This window comes from Echinops telfairi, unplaced genomic scaffold (assembly GCF_000313985.2).
Source record: "Echinops telfairi isolate 266 unplaced genomic scaffold, ASM31398v2 ScPeMD7_31;HRSCAF=116, whole genome shotgun sequence".
Lineage (NCBI taxonomy): Eukaryota > Metazoa > Chordata > Mammalia > Afrosoricida > Tenrecidae > Echinops > Echinops telfairi.
The window spans coordinates 29,525,362-29,532,963 of NW_022103928.1; positions in this window are offsets into that span (position 1 = coordinate 29,525,362).

Genomic DNA, 7,602 nt, shown 5'->3' on the forward strand with positions numbered 1-7,602 from the left:
GCAAGGTAACAACGCATCGGCCCCCGCTGAAGCATGGTTGGGGCTAAGCACGCGGCCCGCCTTCCCAGCACTGAGCCAGATGCATAGAAGGCGAGGATTCAACTGCTGAGCCACTGCCCCACGTGTGGAGCTTCACTGTGTCCCAGGTGGCTGTGCAGGTCCCACAACTTGTGTGAAGCGTAGGCTGGTTGGGGAGGAGTGATCAGAAGGACTGACAGGGCTGGCAAGGTCTAGGGCCAAGGGTCAGGAGAGACATCGGAGCCTGGATCATCTTGCCACGGCCTTTCTCTCGGCCTTTGGAGACTCAGCAGGCTCACTTCTAGAAGGGTTTGGGATTTGATTTCTTCCCACAACTGGAAGCTTCAGATGCAGCTCATCGGTGTTTCTCCCTGAACGGTTCTCTTTCTCCGCTTTAATTTTACTGGGACAGTCTGGTGGCTCACCCATGGATGAGCTGGTGGTACTCCCCTATGCACACGGCCTGAACCCCTGACTCATCCGGGTGGGCCTGACCAGAGCAGGGCTAGGGCCTCGGGACCTGCAGGAAAGGTGTGCACCCCAGTGCTGTCACTGGGGTTGGCGTCACCAGCGTGGTAACTCATGATGTCAGCCTCCCCCACCACAGTCCTCCTTCTGTGCTAGACTCCAGAGAGTCCTTGTTGTTGTTGCTAGGTGCCCCCGAGCTGGATCGACTCACAGCAGCCAGACGCACACCAGAACAGAACACCACTCCATCCTGGCCGGGCCTCACCATTATTCTTAATGTTTGAGCCCATCCAGGCAGCCCTTGGGTTGAAGAGCAATGTCTTGTTGAAGGTATTTCTGTTTTTTACAGTCCCGGTATTTTAAACACTGCTTTACCAAGCGTGATGTCCTTCTCCAGGGACTGGTATCTCCTGACATGTCCAAGACTCACCATCCTTGTCTCTTGGGAGCATCCTGGCTGTGCATCTTCCAAGACAGGTTTGTTTGTTCTTTCGACAGTCCGTGGTAGGGTCAGTATTCTTCACCAGCACCACAGTCGAAATGCATCCATTCTTTGGTCTTCCTTACTCGGTGTCCAACTTTCATGTGCACAGGCAATTGAAAATACCATGGCTAAGGTCAAGTAGACCTTCTCCTCAAAGTAACATCCTTGCTTTTCAACACCTGAAAGAGGTCTTCGATCCCATGACTGGTGCTTCCGTGAGCATTGAGTGTGGATCTGAGCAAGACAAAATCGTGGACCACTTCAGTCTTTTCTCCATGTATCATGATGTGACCTACTGGTTCGGTTGCCAGGATTTTGGTTTTCTTTACAGTGAGTTGTCATCCATACGGAAGGCTGCCGTCCGCGGTCTTCATCAGCAAGGGCTTCAAGTCCTCCTCACTCTCAGCAAGCAAGGTCGTGTCGTCTGCATGCCTCAGGTTCACAAGCCTTTCTCCCATCCCGATGCCACACTCTTCATATAATTCAGCTTCTCTGATTATTAGCTGAGCTTACAGGCTGAATAAGTATGATGAGAGGACGAACCTAATGCACACCTTTCCTGATTGTAAACATGCAGTATTAGTCACTTGTTCGGTTTGCCCAACTGCCTCTTGATCCAGGTGCAGGTTCTGAGTGAGCACAATGCAATTCCCGTTTTTCTCAAAGCTACTCACAGTTTATTAAGGTCAGCACAGTCTAATGCCTTAGCCTAGTCAATAAGACACAAGTAAATATCTTTCTGGTATTTTCTGCTTTGAACCAAGAGCCATCCGACATCAGCAATCATAACTCTTGTTCCATGTCCTCTTCCATAGCCAGCCTGGATCGCTGGCAGCTCCCTGTCAAAACACTGCTGCAACTGTTGCTGACTGTTCTCCAGCCACATTTTACATGTATGTGATACATAATGCATTCTATGATCTGAATGTTCTGTCGGGTCACTTTTCTTTGGAATGGGCACACATAGGGATCTTTTGGGCAAGTAGCTGTCTTCCAAATTTTCTGGCATAGACGAGTGAGTGCTTCCTGTGCGTCATCCGTTGCTGAAACTTTTCAGTCGATAGCCCATCAATTCCTGCAGGGATCCTTGTTTTTGGCTATTACTTTCAGTGCAGCGTAGATTTCTTTCTTCAGCACGTTGGTTCTTGCTCGAATGCTCCCTCCTGAATGGTTTGAATGACCACAGTGACTCTGTGCATTCTTTCCATCTTCTTTGGATGCTTCCTGCATCGCATCGTTCAATATGCTGCCCATGGAATCTTTCAATATTTCAACTCAAGGCTTGATTTTTTTCTTTAGTTCGTTCAATTTAAGAAAGAATGTATTCTTCCTTTTTGGTTTTCTAACTCTGGTCTTTGCATATTTGCATGTAATGTTTGGCTTTGTCGTCTTGAGCTGCCCTTTGAAATTTTCCGTTCAGCTCTGTGACTTGATCATTTCTTCCCCGTGCCTTAGCTACTCTACGATTAAGAGCACATTTCAAGAGTCTCTTCTGACATGTGCTTTGATCGTTTCTTTCCTGTTTTTCACGGACGTTGTTCCTCATGTCCTCCTGGCAGCTCTCTGGGTTTTCTGTCAATCTGTTCTTGAGATGTTCTCGAAATCCCGGTGGGATGGGTTCAAGGCTGTGTTTGCGGCTCTTGTGGACTGGTTTCATTTTCTTCAGCTTCAGCCTGAGCTCACAGGTGAGCCACCGATGGTCTGTTTTTCAGCAGGCTCCCACTCTGGAGTCCGCAGTTCAAACCCACCCATGAGGTCATGGGAGAAAAACGGCCCCGTCTGCTTCCATAAAGATTGTAGCTTTGGGAACCCTATGGGGCAGGTTTACCCTTTCTAGTAAGAGCCTCTGGGACTCGGAATCAACCTGAAAGCAGTGGGCTGGGTTGCTTTATATAGTTAGGTGCCCTGAAGTTGGATGCATGTATGTTTGGATTGTTAAATCTTCTGGATGAATTGACCCCTTCATCGCTATAGAATGTGCATCTTGGTCTCTTCTTATAGATCTTGTCTTTAAGACTACTTTATCCGGTGTTAAGAGGACCACCCCAGCTCTCTCTTGGTTTGGCTTGTCTGGAGTATTTACTGCACCCCCACGCCCCCACCCCCACCCTCCCCACCCCCACACCATTTTTCATCTTCAGTCTGTTTGTGCCCTTGGGTTTAGGTGTGTCTTTGGTAAACAGCACTTCATGGCAAACCGAGTGTGGATATTTTCTGCGTTTACTTGCTCAGTGGATGAGGCCCGTTTCCATGGGTGTGAGTGAGATACAGGGGTCCAACACCACGACTCTCGGGGAGTGGCTGACCAAGCCAGGGATTGGGCAAGGGGTGGAGCTGGTGCTCAGACACAGGCCTTTGGGACAGCGGGAGGATAGACACCTGGCCAGATGTTTGGGGCCTGGGTCGTGCCCCAAGGGGCTGGAATTGGTGCTCCTTGCCCCTTCCCAGGGGGAGAAGGGGCATCCAGCTTCAGGGAGAAAGAGAGAGGGGGACTTGGGAGAAGGAGACAGAGGCAGAAAGAGCGAGGTGGACCGAGAGGCTGTGTGATGTGCAGGCAAGTAGGTGCCCCAGGCCCTCTGCCCTCTTCCAGCATGTGCTGAATTAGCCACTGACGATTCATTTACTTGTAAGTGCTTCTCAGCTCCTTCTAAGCACCAGCCTGTGGGCGGATGAGGCTGGAGCAGACTGGCTGGGTCACCCCTCACAAGAAGGCCAGTCTCGTTGGGAGGAGGTGAAGCGGGAGGAGAGGGTGTGGGCATCTTTCAGACGCTGCCGCTGCCTGTGTCTTGAAGGCAGGTGGCTTTGGAGACTCACGAGAGTCGATTGCCCACACGGTGAGAGGCAAGCCAGGCAGATATGCAGGCCGCGCCCCAGCCCTGCCCCTGCCCCTGCCCCCCGCCTCTCTCATCTCCTGGGCACCAGAGATGCATGCCTCAGCTTCGGTCACAGAGCCAAGCAGATGTGGACCGGGGCAGGAGGGGCACCTGACGACTCTGCTTTGATTAAAGATGAGTGTGAATTTTAAAAGAAAGATTGTGACAAGCAAGCGGTAGGTACCCTGGGGGCAGTGGGTAGGAAGCACAATAGTGGGGCAAGAGGACCCCCTCTCTGGGTCTGTGGGATGGGTCACTTCCCGAGGGTGAGTTTCCAGCTGGGCTTTCTGGGCTGCTGGCTGGCTCAGCAGCTGAGGCCAGGCGCTGTGGGGCTATTTATAGCCACCCAGCAAAGCTTTTGAGCTACAAGATCCTGGGCAAAGCTGGTCCTGTACATGTGGCCTCCCAGACCATCAGGGGCGGCAAGGCAGCTCCCTGAGGGACCAGCAGGAAGTGAGTGTTAGATGCGCACCTACTACCTGCCGAGTTGACCTCACTGAGGGGCTCCCCGAGGTGGCTCTTGTCATCTGCATTCTACAGATGGGGAAGCTGACAGAAGTACCCAGGGGAGTGTTTTCAGGGCAGCCAGATGCCTGCTTGCCCACCTTCAATCCCGCCCGGGATAGCTCATCCCATCCCATTGCCTGAGAGGCCTCTCCCGACACCATTCCTCTCTCACTCTTGGCTCCTTCCTGGGCTGCGTTTTCCTTCTCCACACAAACCCCTGCCTGGCCTGTCCGGATGTTTGTGTAGGATCGTCAGCAGGACAGGATTCCCATCCCTTTGGCTCACTGTGTAGCCTTGGGAGACGTTCAGCAAGCGAGCCACTGACTGTGTGGGCAGTGGGGGGACTTCCCAGGAGCAGAGGGATGCCCCCTGCCTGCTGCAGGCCCGGCTTTGTCCCCCCAGAGGGTGTTCCACAGTGGTGACTGTGCCTGCGTGCTCCCGTTAAACTCGGGCTCTCCGGGCGCAGGCCTTCTGCTCATTTGTCCCCCAGCTCCATGCCCCCTGCCTTTCTGCTGACCCTGGCCACGGCTGGCCTCCTCTGCAGGGGCCCACATTGTGTGAGGTTTCTCGGGTGGTTAATACTTCGGTTCTTGGCTCTGCATGAGAAAGAATTCACGCCGAAGCCCGTTTGGAATCCAAGTGGGTTTTTAATGAAGGACGGGAGAAGTTTCAGGTTTTACACTGATTTATGAACGGTGTCTAGAGAACACTGGGCAGCTATTTTATGTACCCGCAGAGCCCCCGAGTAGGACATTTCTCTGCTGGCTCCCAGCTGACCTGCCCAGGACGCAGCCCCCAGGCCCCAGCCAGGCTTGCAGCGTTCATACCATAAGTTATGCACAGAGCAGCACCGCTGGGACCCGCATGGCTCTTTTGCTCTGAGGAGATGGATGGCAGAGCTTTGTAGGAAAGGCCTTCTTGGCCATGCTTTCCTGGCACCTCTGCCCCACCCTGTCCCCCCGGGATCCCAATGGCCAGACCCAGAGTCACCAACTTACACAGCTGATGAGGTCACGAGGGAAGGAGAGTGGAGACCAGTGGCTCCTTCTGGGGTGAAGGCTGTGCTGGGTGTCTTGGGCACATGGAAGCAGATGCTGAGAGGGGATTTGTGGGGGCTGCAGGCTGGGGCAGAGGGTGCAACTGGGCCTCTGTCCCCAGGGGATGCTGGAGCAGTGGTGGTTGGCAGGAGGCCACGGGGCCTGGCTCTTTGTATCTCAGCATCAGAGGGACAGTCACTGGACATGGGCTGTCCCTGGGGGTGAGGGTATGACCTTGGAAATGACCTCTCCTTGGCCTAGGGATCCATTGGGAGCCGTTCCTCAGTGGACATGGGAGACCAGGGCAGGGGGCCTTTACGGAAGGGCACTGGGCAGCCCCTACTGCATCCAAGACAGTCTTGAAGGATAAGGTGGATCCTCCCTGGAGGGTCCGCCCTTCAAGGCTCAGCTGTAAGCCACCTCCAGGAGGCCTCCCCAGCCCACCACCTCAGATCCAGGGCAGCTGGTGGTATACCCACACCTATCTTAGCCTGACCTGGAAGACCTTGGACCGGGGTCAAGGGAAAGATAAGCTGCCGGGCCTCATGGTTGGCTTAGTACCTGGCACAGAGAAGGGGTCTGAGCTCAGCTTCCTCAAAGAGGCCTTGAGGTTGGATGTCGGTGCCCGGAAGGCCCCTTGTTTCCAGGCCTGGGGGTCGCTGGGACTTTTGCTGATCTTCGTAACGTCCTGAGGAACGTTGGGCTCCAGGCCACCTTTACCCGTTGCATCGGAGCAAACAGACACGTTCCCTGTTTTTCCATAAGTGGATGACGGGGTGAGCCATGCCACCCTTCACCGCGAGGAGGTTAGTGAGGTGCTGGTGGGGTGGGGTGTGGAACCAACATTGGTCAGCGGTCAGTGCCAAGTGTAGACCCCCTCCATGTTCATCCGGGCTTCTGCATTAACTGCACAGGCCCCCCCGAGCCCTCCCCTTCTGGCTCCTGGCAGAATGTCAGGCTGGAACTGAGCAGCGGTGTCTTACCTTCTTGCTTGGCTTCCACGTAGCGGGAAATGTCAGGCCAGAGAGCACCGCCGAGGAGCATCCTCTGTAGGAAGCCTCCAGGTGGAGGCTCGCTGCTCCTGCCCCCAGGCTCAGTCTCACCCAGCTACTCCAGCACCTGCCCCCCCCACCAACCGCCCACCGCAGGAGGGGCGCCGGCTCTCTATCTGGCAGGGCACCTTCAGGAGAGCAGGCGATTTGCTGCCAACGCGACATTCTAATTAGTCCTATTTTCAAAGCAGACCAGCTTAATTGTAAGCAGCACTAAATATTGTTACATAAATAGAGTCACTAATAACACGTATACAGAAACATCTCCCTCGGTCGCTACAACCCTGTTGACCCTTCTTCTTTGGGTGGGGGGGTGGCCTCAGGCACATGGCTATGCCAGCCCCGTCCCTGCCTTGGTGACCACAGGTGACCTCCTTCAGGAAGGGAAGAGTAGGGGCAGGCAGGGGACCCTCTTGTGATGTTTTAAAAAAAATTTTTTTAATATAAATCATTTTATTGGGGGCTCTTACAACTCTTTACACAATCCATACATCCATGTGTCAAGCATAGTTGTACGTGTTGCCGACATCCTTTTCCAAAACATTTTCTTTCTACTTGAGCCCTTGGTATCAGCTCCTCTTATTGCCCCCTCCCTGCGTCCCACCCTCACGGACCCTTGATAAATGATACATTATTATTCTTTTCTTATCTTACATCCTCCACTGTCTCCTTTCACCTGCATTTCTGTTGTTCATCCCCCTGGGGGTGGGGGGACTTTTCCGTCGATCCTTGTGATCTATTTCCCCTTCTCCCCCACCCCACAAGATGAAGAAGGAGACTCTGGCATCACAGCTTTGACCTCAGGGGAAACTGGTCATGCGGCTGCTCAGACGCCTGGACCCAGGTTGCGGCGGTCCGTGAGAGCTGCATCGGGCTTTATCCACATGCATTTAGGTTTGTTCTCTGGAGCAGCTCAGGAACTGAGCTGCGCAGCCCCTGGGATCCTTCCTGGGTCCCTGAGGCTTCTCCTGAGGGATCCAGAGGAGACAGTAAAAGCTGGTGTTATCCGATCTGTACTTGACACGGAACCGGAAAGACAGCTAATGTGGTGGGATCAGGACTGTCGGTGGGTTTGACCCCTGAACTGCTGGGCACACACTCGCAGAGTGAAAATTATTAGAGATACAAAGGCGGCCAGCTTGAGATGAGAAGAGTCCTGTGTG